The sequence below is a fragment of the Trematomus bernacchii genome, unplaced genomic scaffold, assembly GCF_902827165.1.
Source record: "Trematomus bernacchii unplaced genomic scaffold, fTreBer1.1, whole genome shotgun sequence".
Classification (NCBI taxonomy): domain Eukaryota; kingdom Metazoa; phylum Chordata; class Actinopteri; order Perciformes; family Nototheniidae; genus Trematomus; species Trematomus bernacchii.
The window spans coordinates 2,837,379-2,855,644 of record NW_022987771.1 but is presented as its reverse complement, the minus strand read 5'-3'; positions in this window follow the sequence as shown (position 1 = coordinate 2,855,644).

The following is an 18,266-nucleotide window of genomic DNA, read 5'->3' as shown; positions in this document are numbered from 1 at the left end:
CCACCGAGAGCTGTGTGAACCAGAGAGAGAAAAAGACACGTTGACCTGCTTGTTGACCTGCGAGAACATGGCTTCCCGCTGAACTCAATAAATCTCCTGCGCTCACTGCCAGACAACAGACAACATAACCTTGCCATCGATAAATACAATCTATACACAGATTTGTATTTCCCCCTGGCGATAATACGTACAACTTGTACTGCAAGAGATGAAGTGTGAGGTTGCAAACACACACAAACACACACACACACACACACACACACACACACACACACACACACACACACACACACACACACACACACACACACACACACACACACACACACACACACACACACACACACACACACACACACACACACACACACACACACACACACACACACACACACACACACACACACACACACACACACACACACACACACACAAACACACTCACACAGATGCTCACACTTCAAAGCAGCGATGGTTGTCTCTCTCTGTGCGAGGCAATTTGCTCTCCCCGAGATCTCTCGCACCGGCAGCATATAAATAAGCCTGGCACCAAGCGGTCAGACTGCACAGTAACAGCCTGTCAGGTTAGATGGGGACAATAAAGTTGTCTGTCTGTCCCACACACCTGATGAGTGGACCGAGTAAAGAGCAAAGCACGCATTACACACCCAGACGCTGGTGTTGTCACTGAGACGCCACGCAATCACATACAGGGGGTTATTAGTATTGATTTAATGTACCTCGCTCAACTCCACTAAGCCACAGTTTGATAAGGCTTTAATTCATCAACACACCCTCCGTGTTGAAGGTGTCGGGCACAGAGCCAAGGCGAGCATTGTCCTCATAGACGAAGAAGGATTAACTGACTTTAGATAAGGGTACAGGATCAAGCACGTACATATCTGCTCATCAATATACATGTTGACCCGATGAAATGTGCAGAAGTGAGAGGTTATTGGTGGGACAGGGATGCCTCTGGCGCTCACTGAATCCATATTAGAGCTTACCCTTATTTTACCTTTTAGACCGATTTGCACATAATCCTTTTAAATTGTGGGGTTAATGGAAGAATCCTTTCTAATGATTTTAGTTTTTGATGCAGTGGCGTAGAGGCGCAGGGTGACTGCCCGTATGTAGTACTGATGGATCACTGCCAAAGTCACCCTGATGCAGCCGTTTTACCCCTAGGTGTTAACATGCATCATTTACATTTCACAAATCAAGTCATCCATCCCTCCTAGTGGTTAACACTTCACAGAATAGCAACAGTTTGCTGCGTTCACAAGTCTTCAGCATCTGCTAATAGGTAATATATGGAGTGTAACTAAGCTATTAATTGTAAATTGCGCAGTCAGGTAGCGTGAACAGAATAGCAGAATACACTCCTCACTCCATAATCTGTCTTCTTCACTGAGCAAGGTCAGTTTATGTTATAGAAAAGGATAGAATATAATAAAAACCTGTATTGTCATTATACAATTAAAACAGAAGAGCTATTTATTTTTAAGGTGCCATCCAAAGATTCAGAAAAAAAAAAAATTGCTCGGGATCCTATTGTTTTTTGTAGTTTCTGCTAAAGATTGATGGTGTAATATATGTAAATTGCTATAGGTGACTCATGCCAGCTCTCAACAAGTGTCTCAATTGAATCATGGAAAAAGCGGTCTGCTAGCCAGTGGTTATTACTTTACAGAGAGGCCAAGCGGGTGAAAAATGGCCTTCAATATCATGTAATTAAGCTTATGTGAACACTAGCACAGTATTAAACAAAAGTGCTAATACTTGCTTCACTAATTAAAGCTGAGGCCCCACTGCACTAAAGCACTTATAGACATAATACCAGCTAGTGATTGCACTTTATTCAAACCGTTATTTTATCCCTCTTTTATTCTCTGCAACAAACTGTTATAAGCTGGTACCTTAAAATAACCCCAATTCACATAACCCGTTTTCCTCAGCCATTGTGTCAGTGCTGATCTTTCCTGATCACTTAATCCCCTTTAGCATGGCTGAAGTAACTAAGGTGTGATGACAGTATGAGGCTGAACCGCACAAATCAGCTTCTTCGTGTATAAAAGAAAAGACAAATGTGAAGCCATTGAAAATCTTTAGTTTGAGTGATACTGAATGCAGAGGAAGTTGCTTATCTGCTTCACAAGGGGGCACTGTTGCCATTCACTTCATAAACCAAGTCTCCTCACACATTATTTTTCATGATTCACTCTTTGTTTTTGATGATATCATACATGAAATGAAATTATGTTATTCCTTATAAGCAGAAGGGGGGTATTAACAACAGCTTACCAATTTCTTTCAAAATGAGCTGAGTGCTGATACGGGGGGCAGTTCCTCCATTGTGCTTGGTGCACACAGGGTCTCTGTTAATTTCCTAGCTCAGTGGCAAGGCAGTCATTATCTGAGGATGGGCATCTACAATGGATAATTATCCTGGGAAAAAGGATTTCAAACTGTGGAGAAAATACTGCTTTCAGCAAGGGGGCCTGAATGCACAAAAACACTGGCTAGCAGTTAGTCGTTGCCATTACGTCTTTCAATCTGCTTTTTTCCAGACGCCCAGTTGTGATTTGGACCAACCCCCGACGAAACAATTACAAAAATCACTCCCTTTTTCTTTTTTTTCTCCATAATTCTATATCTATTGCTGTTTTAAATCACATTTTCTAAATGAGCTTGCTGGCTTTAGAGACCAGATAATAAAGTGTGTAATTTTAGTGAAGAGTGGGCACAAAAATGTGCAGTTGGCACAGGTGCATACACACATACCTGCAAATACACTGAAAGAAAATTATAGTGGAGGCTGTGTATAAGCTTGACGTGTTTCACTCGCTGTTAAATTTATATCAATAATTACTATACCTTATATTTCAAAGGCAGCATTTTGGAGGTGGGTTGTTTTAAATGGACTCTTCCTTGATGTGAAAGCATCCAACATCAAAGAGAGAGAGAGTCCATTTATCAGCACAGATACTCTGACTTTCATGCACTGATTTATAATTTTAAAGAATAGGGAGGGCTACTCGACCTCGATGAGAATCCACTACTGCTGTCAATCATTTTATCGGAAACTCGAAAGATAAATTACTTGACATAATGTCATGTCAATGTTATCTCTACCTCTTACATGCAAATCAATACCACGGTCAATTCCTTTGTGTTCGAGGGGACTCAATGTGAATGATTCAGACCAAGGCTGGATTTTTCGAAAGTTAAAACAGATCCTGTATCAGAAGCGTTTTGACCTCACTGCGCTGAGAGAAGTTCAGTTCCCTCATACGCCCTGTGACCTCAGAAAGTAGAAAGTGCTATTTTATTCCACCGTGGACGTCATTTCTTATTGGAAAAAATCATGCAGAGAATGAATTGATGACCAGCAGTGCTGTGCGGTAAACCTTAAACAACCTTAAATAATATTAGACTAAAAGAATAATGACTTGGAGAAGCTTCACACACATACACTCATACATACTCACTGCACACTATTCCCTCTTCCCCGTTGCAGAAATGTTTGACCCAAGCAGGGCAAGTGAGGAAAAAGCCAGATCTTGAAAAATACATTACATCCTAATGAGGTTATCCTCTATAAGATAAAAGTTCAATAAAATAACAGGAAATCTCTCTATATCGGGGAATAAGTGGATGACAACACTGTGCTCTGATTTGTTTCTGGTGTACTGCTTTAGCTCAATGTAATTGGCCATACGGTCTGCAGAACACAGGTGATTTACAGATAAGTGGGTCTGCATGAGGCCTGGTTCAGGCTAATGCTCATCCACTCACGTCAGCAGTTGGTCTCCTTTTTGTTTCAACTCATTAGACCTGAGTGCTGCAGAGGGCGGGGGAAAGATGGAGCTGAGAGTCTAGAGCTGCAACTCTTAGAACAGCCATGCAATTCTATATGTATAATTTCTAAAAGGAAAAGCTTCATAGTGCACTTTACTTACTTTTTATTGTAGCTTGCCAACGGGGGTGCTGGGAAAGTGAAAAATGAGGAGAGACAGAGAGTGGAAATAAATATCATAATGAATTTAAGGCTCTGTCACGCTAAACCTGTCACTGTCACTTGAATACTTAAGTTTGGGATGTTGGGATTTTCTCCTTATCCTCTACCCCCTCACAATTTAAATCCCTTTCCCAAAGACACATTATTATTCCCGTATCAGTGGATTGTGTGTCCCAGGTGACAGCTAGATTAAAATAAAAGATACCCACAAGAAAGACAATTGCAGCCGAAAGTTTTGCAATCTGATTATGAACCATATAGTTTGTATGATAACACATAGGCCTACCGTCTCGTTGCTAGAGTTCTTGTCCTCAAAATACCAAAGTCTACCTTTGCAGTGCTAGTTCTCTGTAATATATTCAAGTGTACCCACACTTATGAATGGCTATTTACTTAAATGAAAACTTTAAATCAGAAGGCCAACACGGAGTATAAAAGGTGTTTCAATGCCACTGCCTTGGATGAAGTGGTCTGCTGTGTATTAGCTTTGAAAATGCTCCGATGTTAAACAGAATAACTCTTAATCCTTCTGCCTGGCCAAAATATCTCCCTTTAAAATCAGAGCAAAACAGATGCACAGTAGCACTTCTGTTGACAGGAAGCATTCAAAACAAATCATCAACTTTGTGTTTTTCCATTACTGTCTTGTTGTCTTTCCCCATTAGCTGCAAGCATCAACAAGCAGCCATCTTCTCTTTCAGCATACTTGACCCCTTCAATTAATCACCACTCCTCCCTATTTTCCATGAAATGTTTACCGTCTTCCTCTCTGTCCAGCCCTACTCACTCTATCATTTCTTTCCATCTCACCAAGTCTCCAGTGATATCTTCGTAAAAGATGGAGCAGTCATCATGTCAGGGATGGAGAGCCAGCATTCATTAATGATAAAGTCGTGTAGATTTCTTGAAGATATACCACATTGATCCGCCTCACTAAATGACTCCCTGTTGTGCTGTTTTAACGTGAGGGCATTAGTCAGTATTTTTGGGAAATGTGCTTAATCACTTTCTTGCGAAGATTAAAAGATCAATACTATCTGTCCTCAAGGATCACGGTGAGCCGAAGGCAAGTTAGCTTAGCTTAGCATAAAGACTAGCTTTGTCCAGCATTTACATTATTTACTTCTAGAGTTCACTAATAAACTAATATGAAAATCGAATTACCAGTGAGTTATGAGCCAGATCTTTCTTCCTTGGTAGGTACATTGTGTTCCTGGCTCTTTCTGTTTTCAGTGTTTGTGCCAAAATAGAAAATCTTTGCTATGAAATATTGCGACTCATTGTGCTCTGTTACAGCAATAGTTCAACCTTTTAGTGAAATACGCTTATTCTCTTTCTTGCTGAAAGTTAGATGCTTGATATGTTGCCAGTTCTGAAGTTACAGCCAGTAGCTAGTTAGCATAGCTTAGCATAAAAACTGGAAGCGTATAAACAGCTAGCCACAGTAGCTACGGCTAGGTCAGTGTTTCTCAAAGTGGGGGGCGCGCCCCCCCTGGGGGGCGCAGAGGCATGACAGGGGGGGCGCAAGAGACCAGGAGGAAAAATGGTTTTGAAAAAAAATAATTTGAAATATTATTGATTCGAAAATAATATGATACAGTACAGTACAAGTACGTCTGGGTCTCTGTGTTTCATTCAAGCTCGGCTCTGTGTGTGTGTGGAACGAGCCATTTTGTGTGCGTGCACGAGCGAGAGAGAGAGAGAGAGAGCGCACCGGTACCGGAGATCGTTGTTGTTAGCTTCTGGTGCTAACGAGCTAGTGGCCGGGTCTCAAACGGTTTGGTCACGATTAATGTAAACAATTATTTCTGAGGCACACGTTTATATGATCATTATAGGTATAAAACAATAAGAGAATAAATGAAAAACAGGTATGAAATACTATATGACAGTAAATTTAGAATAAAGTTTAAAAGGAGTGATTTGTAAAATATCCATAAAGAAAAAGAACATCTGCTTACAGTTCTGTTTCATATGGGTGTTGAGAGATGTATCCATAGATCTCTTCATTTTGCTCTCAAAGTGCAGCAGATTGATGCTTTTAACTTCAATATTAAAAAAAAAGCTTGCCCCCGGACCCCCCTATGTTAGGTCCACTCCCCACTTAGAAAAATAGCACTTTACCCCTGCTTACACCTATATGCCGTAAGCTGATTATCGAGCCTTCATTGTAACAGTCGCGGGTACACTGTGTATGTGCGTGGGGATTGTTGCAGTAGAAAATTCAACTGTAGCGACCGCCCCGTACATTAATGGGAAACCCTAAATGTTTGAGCACCCTCTATGAAACGTCAAACTACCCCACAGCACCCCCAAAAGAAATCTCTGGCGCCGCCACTGAGCCTGCAACCCCGTTTTGAAGAAATGTGCAGTGCCAAACAGGCTCATTGCAGCCACTAATGCTGTGAAGACACACTTTTCTGCCAAATATCAGCATTTTCTTTCTTTTCTTTTTTTATGCACAGATTGCAAAGTGGCAAAGTATTATAACTTATTGTTCTAGCAAAGGGATTGCACAATTGTATTATGTATTTAACTTTTTGACCACACAGACTTATGGAGCATTGTTTTATTATCACTGTTCTAGCAAAGTGATTTTTTTTTTTAAAGGGATGCTCAGTTCATATTGATGTATTTTAATAAATGTTAACTTGGCCCATTACGTGACTATTTGTGTTGGGGGGGCCCGGCTTTTTTTTTTATCCAAAGGGGGGGCCTGACAGAAAAAGTTTGAGAACCACTGGGCTAGCTACAGTATCTACAATAGTGGGTACAGTATCATACATGTACCGTGGCTTTTTTGACGGCAACATGGTATCATGGTATTTTTTAATATGTATTTCTATTGGTCTGGTCGTATGTTTCGTGCCTGCACCAAATAATAACAAATTAGAAGGAAAAAAAGATTTAAAAAATACAAATTTCAGTATTCTGAGGCCCGATTTATTTTCCTCGCAGACGGCAAAAAAAATCAGACATTATACAATTTAAAATAAAAACAATAATCTTGGCTTGATATTGAGTAAGAACATGTTTTTATGAACCACACAGCTTCCGGTCTTCCAAGACCCGACCGGACAAAAAGACGTGGTGCAGGCACGAAACACACTACCAATAGAAATACATTGCTTTTCAAATCGTTCAGTGTGACACGAAAAAAATAGGAAAATCGTGTTGGTGAACACGAATCAATAGATTAAATTAATTTCGTGACTATAACACGAAATGCCGTGAGACCTACCATGTCACTGTCAAAAATACCATGGTTAGGGGTACCATAGTACTCATACCATGGTACTATTTTAAACAGTGTCCAACAGTAAGTCAAAATATTTCTTAACAGAGATATCTTGCCGTCTGCAGTTGAATATATACCACTTTAAAGAAGATAGTGTTTATCAAAGGTATTCTGTTCTTCCATCATTCCGTTTTTACAAAATGCAGCATTTTCCTGCAAAAGGAGTAATCACAAGTTATTATTTTTCTCCATCTCCAGAACTTTTGCCAGTTGCTACAAAGTGCAGCACTTGGTATGTGTCTGTGCGGTATCAGTATTCACCACAAAATGTCTGTAGTGGGAGAAAGGGAGCTCGGCAAATCTTCAGGTTTGTGATTTTCTCACTTTTTTGTGTCTTTTTTTCCCTGCTCCACGCAATCTCTCTTTTGCTCCCTCTCTTCAAAACTGTACTTTATACCCATACATACCCCACACACACACACACACACACACACACACACACACACACACACACACACACACACACACACACACACACACACACACACACACACACACACCACCACACACTGCATATAGGCCTTCCATTTCTCATCACTATCTGTAAGACACCACCCCCCCCTTCCCCTTAATTGTTCATCCATTTCCCCAACACTCTCGTTATTTCTCCTTGTCTACATTTCTTCCTCTACCTTTCCTCCCTGAGCTCTATCTCCCCTTCACTGTCTTAGCCCTGCCTTGTGTGTGGTTGTAAGAAAAGGTGTTTCGACCTGACATTGGGTTTGTTCAGCAAGTCAGTCCATAGCTGCTGGAAGCTCTGTGGGGTCCTCTGGGGTCGGGTTTTGTTGGTTGTGGAGTGCAGTTGTCCAGCCAAGCCTCATTCTGAATACAAACCTGGAGCTCACCTCTGAGGGGGGAGACAGGGATAAGGCTGAGAGGAGGGGGGGGGTCATCACCACCTCTTCTTCCACCTCCCTCCTAACCCCTCTCCTCCTTCGCTGTTCTCTTCTTACTCTATGCCTCAATGCATATACATAAAGTACACACACTCAGGGTAGTCCAACGGCCCTGGGCAAAGACCTACAAATACAAGCTTCAACACACACACACACACACACACACACACACACACACACACACACACACACACACACACACACACACACACACACACACACACACACACACACACACACACACACACACACACACACACACACATCTGACTGAGATCCCCAGAGCTGCTCTCTCCCTTGAACTGAGCTTTGTATGATGTTCACCTTTACAGCCAGACTTCTTCTCAACTCAATAAATCTCTGTCCACACTTTCACTGTAGTTTGTTGATCTGAATTTAAGTCCATTGTGTTTTTACCCGGACTACAAATCTCCATTTTCCTTTAAGTTGTTTAATGCACTGATGAAACACTTCATCACTATTTAGGGGTTCTAATTAATTGGCTTCTGATACTGACTAATGCAATATTCATTATGATAGTGCCTTTTTATCAATACTGTTTGATATGTTGACAAGCCATCTCAATCATTATGAGTGATCCCAAATAATTATTCCAGATCTAAACATTTCCCCCTTGCGTTGGGTTGTACAGCACACTCAAATATTTATAATTCATTAATTATTTGCTGTTGGTTATGATCTGACTGTTAACGGCAGGAAATAAATAAGACCTACCGCCACAGTTGCAGGCAGATTTGCTGGAGCAGCAAAATACTCAGTTTTATGGTAATTGATGAAGCACTACAGTGTACAGTATTTCATGTGCTGAGTAATTTTCTAATTGGTCAAGGGGTAGCAAGTGGTTTTGCAGCTCTGCAGCCTCTCAGCGGGGGGGGGACACTTGCTCATCAGAGTAAAAGGAAATGGGGAAAGAAATGCATTGAATTGTGAATCTCTTTAACTGGCAGCATGAACCGAGTTTTTGACTAATGAAAACAAAATGTTCAACACATTGCTTACTTACTGCTTGCTGTACCTTTTAGGGCTTTATAACAGTCATGTTCATACTGACTTTGACCTTCAAAATGCTTCTTCAGTGATCAGATCTCATACACCACTCCTGCTGGAACATGTACAACTCATGTAAATATGATTACAAGTCTGGAAGACACTCACATCAGGTTATATGCAGTGTGTGCATGTCCACAGAGAGAATGCGATCCTATATTGGACCCTTCAACTCAGAGGTATGGATTGAATATGTTTGCATAATGGATTTTCCACAACTCACATAGTCTTGCATGAATGAAGTGTGATGTGTTAGATGGTTGAAGTTGTGGGAATAGCTGGAGAACATATGGTATGTTGTGGAAAATTAAGGCACCAGATACATTTCTATCAGAGTGTAGACGTGTAATAAGTAGAGGTAGGTAGGGGATGCTTTTTAACAATTCCTCCCTTCCACCTTATTGAGAAAATACTGCAATCATGTTGTCAAAATTCTTAAAGGGTTGATTGTAAAAATCCAAGGGAAATTGACAAAAATGGTTGGCGTATTGATGTTTTTTGGTATCATCCAAAAGAGGTGCCTTGATGGGTCATCTGCTCTAAATTCAAATATTCCAGTAGTGAGAAGAACCAAGGGTAATTTTTTTGAGAGCTCAAGTAATCCGAAAATCCACCCATAGCATTTTAAATCACCAGAGGCAGCAGGAATAATGAATCTTTTCGCTGTGTGCACGTCATAAACATGTAAACTGGCTGGGCCGGGGAGGTGCAAGAATAATGAGAGGCAGTCTAAACAGTCCGTCATCATCTATGCCTTTAGAGTGGGTCTTTTACCCGGGCCCCTGCAAAGTATATTGGTAGCATTATAGCATAGCGGTCCTCAATTTATCAATAAAAGAACCAATGTGTCACTCCAGCAAACACACAGGCTGCATTTGCATTCAAGATAACGAGACCTGTCATGTGAATTTTATACACTGTCTCCTCGCTCTGTTGGTGCTGTCCTTCTTTTTTGCTCTCTTCCCTTTTTTCTCGCTTTGTAAATTTGGATGAAAGCTCCTCCCGTGACCACGACTGTTCTTCTTGGACCACTCGAATATTCAGATTCTAGTGCGTTGCAGATCAATTATTCATAAATTGTTTTGCATAGTACCATTTATTTTATTCTATTCTACAAAAATGTGTATTCTACTTCATTTCTATTGGTTCACATGCAATCTCTCCTTTCCCAGTTATGCCACTTTTCCCACCAACCACCTATTGTTGCATGCTTCCTGCAGCCACTGCTGGTACCAACTCTGGTTTTCACTTCGGATTTTTCTTTATCAGCCTGCTTCCATTATGTTTGCCTTCTACCCTCTCCTTTTGCAAAAATATAATACGTTTTCAGAGAGCGCAAACAAAATGTACCTATTACCTGTTCTGAGAAGGAAAAACTGAATTAAAATACAGTAAAATGCAGTGTTGACAGACCAATCCGGAGAGAGTAAACAATAGCTACGGTGGTGGGCAACGACATAATCCTTATACGCGCAAGCCTCCATACGCTGTACCGTGTGTTTGTGTATATGATGTGCCGTCCACAGGATGGGTGTGCAATAAAGGCCAAACTACAGCTGTGAGAGAGACAGAGATCCCATCGCCAAATCCAATAAGAGGACTAGAATTTCATTACAGATGTTCAGCTTGGATATGACGGCTCCATCAATAACCACCCCACGTGTGAGAGATGTGAGCATGACGCAGTCAAAGTCGCACAGCCATGGCAGAATCTATATCGGATTGTTTCAAAGCTCCACTAGTCGTCTTCTCTTTCAACGCCTGTTTGTTCTTGCTGATGCTTCTCTTTCACTCTCTGTCCTTCTCTCTTTCTTTCAGCTTCACTTTTTTTTTTTGTGGTCTTGACAATAGAAATGTCCAGTCTTTCTTCATTGGAGCAAGGAATTACATCTCAAGTGGTCTGGTTCAATACTGCTGTCCACTCTTCTCTGCTGACAGAGTAGATGTTTGCTTCAAAAAATATATACGGCTCTTGCTATGATTTTCCAATTGCATTCTGTCTCTCTCCTCCACGCTGAAAGAGCTTTCTCCTGTCAACATGCTTTTCATTATCAACACCTTTTGTTATTTGACAGCAAAGAGAGAGTTTGACAATGAATTAAAACATCAACACCAATTCAATGAAATAGAATCTCTGTTGTTTGTAAAGTCAATATCTGTTTTTCTCATTTACTGTGAGACAAGGCTTAAAAGGAGGTTTATGGCTTATTTTTCCCAATAACCTATACCTAAAAGTAATGTCCCCTACATATTCATAATGGGATGTGCAGTCCTTTGGCATAGCATTTTGTTGAAGCTTACCTTTAAATACTGTTAAACAGGCGCTATTGTGTTTTTTGGGGTTTTCCCCATTCCTGTATGTTGTATAGGTTTTTGTGCATTTAAATGGTCTGCAAAGGCTAAACTCCCAAGGTTACATTACATTACATTTAGCTGACGCTTTTATCCAAAGCGACTTACAATAAGTGCATTCGACCAAGAAGATACAAACTTGAAGAAAACAGAATCATATAAGTACATCAGGTTTCATAGAGCCAAAACATTTCAAGTGCTACTCAACTGGCTTTAGATAAGCCAGTCCTTTATTAGTATATAAGTGCTTTGTTAGTAATTCTTTGTTAGTAATTCTATCGCTCGAAGTGGAGTCGAAAGAGATGAGTTTTCAGTCTGCGCCGGAAGATGTGTAAGCTATCTGCTGTCCTGATGTCAATGGGGAGCTCATTCCACCATTTTGGAGCCAGGATAGCAAACCGACGTGTTTTTGCTGATGGGAACTTGGTTCTCTTCATAAGGAGTTTCCCCCTCGCCTCGATTGTAGTCCTTTGTTTACTTCCGTAATATAGTGACATCACTTTGTAACACTCGCGCTTCTATTGGCTAGCGCTCCAACACATTGTACGTGATAGGCTCAGGGCCGTCCCTGGCCAACAGCGGCGAAACCGTGCCTCGCCACACTAATTGCGCCGCAGAAGCGCGCCGCATTTTCGGCTCAGTTGAGACACCCTCCGCAAGGTGAGGCCCCACGCAGTCTGCATGATCGGCCTGTAGGGAGGGACGGCCCTGGATAGGCTAAGGGGCGGGACATCTCTAAGCGGTTGACCAATCATAACAGAGTCGACCAGCTAACCAATCAGAGCAGACTGGGCTCTGGTTTCAGACAGAGGGTGAAAAGAGGTGCTGCAGCACAGGCAGTATGAGAAAAATAAAGAGCTTTTTGAACATTAAAGCATGGAGACATGTCACAGTAGAGACACTACATACAAATATGAACCTGAAAATGAGCAGAATATGTCCTCTTTAAAATAACACTGCAGTCCATAAGAGATATTTGAACTCACAATACAAAGTCTTAAGAAGGTCAAACCAACTCCACTGGACACTGAATAGAAAGAAAGGACAGCAGCGTCTGGAAGAGTTGTCATCCTTCTTGACAATTTGGTGACAAAAAAAGTAATAGAAATGTCAGAAGAATTGTTCAGACCATTTCCCTTTCATTCAGACTACCGAATACGTGAAGGATTCCACTTTTTCTTTAGAAACATAATTTGTGACAAGGAATTCACAGGCCTTTTTAAAAAGTCTCACATGATTTTGCCCTGATTTGAATGCATGAAGAGACACTTCACTTTGCCATTTTCATCATGAAAACATGACCTCCAACTAGATATGATTATGAAAAAGTGTTTTGTTCAAAAAACAGCTGCACAGGTTACAGTTAGGCAGAAATTGTTAACATATAAAAGGCTTTTCAGGGTTGTAATATTAAATTGTAAAAAAGCACAACTCAAAATGTTGCACTGCAGATGTGTCATTCATAATGATTGAATTGGTCGCGTCATGCAGGCAGTGGAGAGGCAGAAATATTTGTGGGTTTTTTTGTGTTTTCTTTTTACAGCTGCCACTTGGGTTGAATGAATGCAGGGTATTGAAGTTCACATTTTTCAATTACCTCTCGCTGCCATCTGGAACCCACTGCTATGGCCAACCTTTGTTTTATTTAATGAGCAGAGTTGTTTCACAGAAGCCCATGCTGATAACCCAAAATGCATCATATATGTTATAGAAGCAAGATTTTGGATTATCATAATAGCAAACCTCACTCAGTTAATTATATTGTCATTGTCAGGTATAATTATTCCTTCTCCTCCTACAGTAAGTGCTAAATATTATGCAAACTTCAGAGAAAAGAAACTGCAATCTTAATTATTGCCATGTCACTGTGATGTGCTGGGCTTAAATCCAACATCTCCACTTTCACATGCATCTATTTTATGTTTCCCATCCCTTTCTGTCTTCTATAAATTACCTAAACAAAGCACAACGTCTTCTTTTACAACATAAGGTGAGCACTGCAGTCCATCTAGTGACTCACTGGTGTTGCACCTGTCTCTTTATTCACTTTAATTCCCTAAAACTGCCTGGGTAATACCGTATTGTGTGTCGAGCAACCAGGAAGGATGCCTCACATTATAGTAAAATATTAACACCTTTAGTGGAACAAATGAAAGCAGAAAGAAATTAGTTTGGCTTACAGATCGTGACAAAAACATCTGAATGTGTCTCGCTGGCATTAAAGTAATTTCTTATCTCACAAGGGTATATATACTACACACAACATCATGAGCAGTCTATTACTTTGAATGTATTCCTCTGATGCTCTTTTCATTTCTCATTTTATCCTCCTTTGAGATATGTTCACAGTGGATTACAGTGCTGAGGATACATGCTGTGGCTTTTGCCCAGGCATTGAAATAACTATCATTCTCAGCTCATATCGCAGTGGATTTGAAAGCATTAGTGCATGCCATACATATTTATCAAGGATCATCACATCCAGGCTGCGTATCAAACTTGATAAACATGAGTTTATATCAGAAATCCAGTCCTGTCAAGCGTGAAAGTGATACATTTTCAAGCACATCCACAACTATTAGTCAATATTTTACTGGAGGATTTTCTTTTTCAGTTGTCAGCAGGCAGCCTACTATACTTTTCCTTTTGCATGATGACATAAGCCACATTAAGAACTCATTACAAGCGTTTACATCAGTTTCTGTGGTAATCTCCAAACACAGCGCGTGAAACAGACTGTGAACCGCACAGTAGCAGATGTATCACTCATTTCTGAGACAAAAATGTATTTGGCATGGCACCTAACATAGGGTAAAGGGTCCAATTGCATCAGCAACAAACTACTGTGCAGGAGAGAAGAAGAGAGCCCAACAAAAACAGGTGGGTGAGCTCAGAAAGGAATGATGGGACGGCAATGGGAGCGGTATGTGATTGGAGCATTCCTAGCCTCTGTAAACCTTTCTTCTCTCTGCGCCATGTGCAGAGTGTTGATAAGAGACATCATCCCACTGACTCATTAATCAACTGTGAAATGTACAGCTACCTGCCTCTTTCTTATTCCCGTGCCCCCAAAACCCCTCCGCTACCTCCTCTTCTCCACTTCTACCCGCCTGTAAATAGAAGAAACAAACTGGACTCCACAAGGATTTCCTTTTGAAAGAAAAAAAAAAGGAGAAAATTGCTCTCCTAGCACATTTTCTGTTTCAAGATGTTGTACTCACACCCTTGTGTACGCGTGCATTCACACACAGAGACAAGCGTGAACACACACAGGGGCAAAGAGGAGCCCAGAACTTTCTAATACGGACACATGTCCTTCATATTTCTGTCTCGGTAGCTTAAATTATGATCATGCAGACAGATAACCGCACATTTTGGCTTAACGACATCAAAACCGAGCTGACACCATCCACTTTATTCTTCCTCTTCTCTGTCCCATCGCTGCTCTCCTGCACTGGTAATACCTGCTATCAAATTCCTGATACATATTTCTAAATTGAGCAGTGTGTTGTGCAGGTCTCCAGCATATACTTTCCCTTAAACTGTGTCAGAACTGCTGATCGGCTGTCTTTTCAACCCAAAACTCAGCCCCACTCCAGGGAAGGTGAAATGAAGTGAGGGTAGATTTGAATTTTGATCAGTTTATTTGCATGTCAAAACCCTTAATTTATCTTTGATCGCCTTTATAAGGAGCTGACTATATAATAACTCACCGTGTGTCATCAATTTTTCTGAAAAGTAAGCAACAACCTGACCAAATCAAAGTTTGATTAATAGGCAGGGAGGTACATTGTCCTGGTGACAGCTGCGTAAACAGGAAGCCCAGAGAGCCTTTTAACTCGACATTTCCTGATGGAGGAGGTTGTAAAATATACACAGCATGGGCAGAAGTTCACTTTCATGTTGCATTTATGAAACAGAAAATACTGCTAACAGGCAAAATGCAGTGATTTACATTTACGGTACACTGCGGAGGCATGAAGAACTCTATTTGGTTACACGCATGAAGTGAAAGCCAAAAACATTTTATGTTGTCAGACGGGTTGAACTGAAGTGTCAGTCAGAGACTCCTCACAGAACATCACCAGGTCCCGTTATCATCCTCGCACAAATGCTGCAGTCTGTCTGCGTTTTTACCTTCTCCCAGTTCTAATCCTTCTGTAGACCCTGCTGAGCTCTAAATTATTCAGCAAAATGCAAAATACATAGAGGTGTAAATTACTGCAGGTAAAGAAATGCCCAAGTGTCAAACTGGACAAACACACCTTGCAATAAAAAGCTCAAATACACTATATTTGTAATTTATTATGAAAATGTACGCATGCACTGCAAAAACTCAAAAGTATATTTGTCTAACTTCTAGTCAGAATATGTCTTTGCACTTGCTATAAGACATTACAACCTCAGAAGTAACACTGCAGTGAGATATCGGGTCTTGTTTTTAGACAATGCATCATCTTGTTAAGTCAAAAAATCTTATTTTGAGTCGTATCTCAGATCTTTTTTTACATATTTATTAGAAAATCACCAACTAACATCAGAAAACAGAACACTTTTGAGCATTTGCGACTTATTTTGTAACACAACATTTCCTGATTCTGGTCAAATATAGTTCAAAATGAGTTCTCCCAGCTAATTACAAGATCTGATTTATCTAAATATCCCTTCTTATTTCAAGAAATCTAACCAAGCTGATTTTCACTTGTTCTATTGGCAGATTGTTGTACTTATTCCAAGTGAAAACACCTTGTTTTCATTATTGTTAACTTGTTTTTGGAGCAGCATTTTTTCCAGTGTGCAAACAATTTGAATAAGGTTTTCCTACAAAGAGGACCCATGTCTGTGAGACTATGTTATGACTGTGTTGCCTTCTGGACTTCAGAGGCTGTTCTGGAGGGAAAACGGGCAGCTCTGCTTCAACTTTGATGGATTGCTGTCTCTGAAATTGTTAAATGTTGATGTAAGATCAGACACCTTTGCTTTTTTTGATTCTCAAACACAGAGTCTGACTTTTACCTCTGATGTTACGGATGGGTTTTTAGATTGATGGTTTGATTGATTTGTTTAAATTGGACTGTTTTGAACACCCAACCAATGTTTTATGTTCAAATAACTATATCTGTGAAAACGTGTATTATTTAATAGATTGTGATTCATTTAGAACAGCTTGTAAAGATTCACAAAGATACATTTTTAATTCAAATGGACTGCAGCATTGCCAGGAACAATAGCAGAGAAATCCTTTATCCTTTCATCTTTTGAAATAGCTGGTAATGTTGAGGGATGCTACAAAAGTGGGATTTTTTGCCATGGTGAAAAGTAACTTAATACATTTACTTAAGGACACATTTGAGGAACTTGTACTTTACCCGACTATTTTCCTTTTATACTACTTCATACTTCTAGTCCACTACATTTTGGCAGCCAATTTTGTACTTTTTACACCAATACATTTATTTACAAATTCGTTGCATGTTGAATTTGTGCTGAAAAATGATACATATTATATCCCAGTGTTTGACATGTTATATTCTCAGAAGCCCAGAGCAGTAAACACACACGTTTAGGTCATTCCTGCCAGACCTGACCACACTGTGTACGGTGCAAGCACAGTTAACAATAAAATATTGAGCAAAGTTTAATTTGACGTCTGTTCCCATGACAGATTGTATACTTTTTTTGCAAATCAATGGGGAACATAAAGCTCTTTGATTCAGAGCATGCATGTACGCGGTAAAACACTATAGTGGATGTGTCGCCTGGAGACATACACATTTCATGGAAACACTCATTGTGCATCAGTTACAGTTCATTCGCTGCAAGGGAAAAAATTATGTATGGATAAACATTTCAAAATGCATCTTGCTACCAATGTTCCCATGTGAAATGAATCAGTCAGAAGGGTTTTAAAGATTTAAATATGACCATGTGTACATTGGAAAAAACGATTGGTTTCGTTCACTGTGGCAAAGAGAATATCTCTTTCTCGTATATGGGACGAAATCAGAGTCATCTGTATGAAGGAATGCCATCAACAGGACAAATGATCACAGCAATAACTTGTTCAATCTACATAGGTATGAGGCCTTTGAGTATTTAAAGTGCTTGAAAGGTACTTTGTTTTGCCCAAAGTTAGCATAAAACTGCCGATTTGCAATATAACAACTACATTTGGTCAGCTTTGCACAACCCCTCCTAAATTATAAAGTGTAATCTTCACACAAAAAGCAAGATGTCGTGTGTGAATTATTCAGCTTTAGAGGAGCTTGTGGGTAAATGTTTGTACATACTTGTTCCCCTGTTTTCAGGCTTAAGATAATCTGCTAAACAGCTGCATGGCGGTAGCTTCATATCCAGTAATATATGAGTACTTTTGTCAAGGGAATCATTTGAAAATGTCAGATCAATCCTTTAAGTTGATACTACAGTAGTTCCACAACTAGAAGGACATATTTTAACAAGTTCTATATTTTTCAGTAAAAAGATAAGGGTATGGATGCGGATGAAGTTCAAGACCTAAAATATAAGACCTTTTTTTTTTTTAAATAATCTATGAAAAGTTGAACAATAGAGTTAAAACATTGGTTCATAGGCAGCACTAAAAAACTATCGGCTGTCTTGCTTGCGGTTA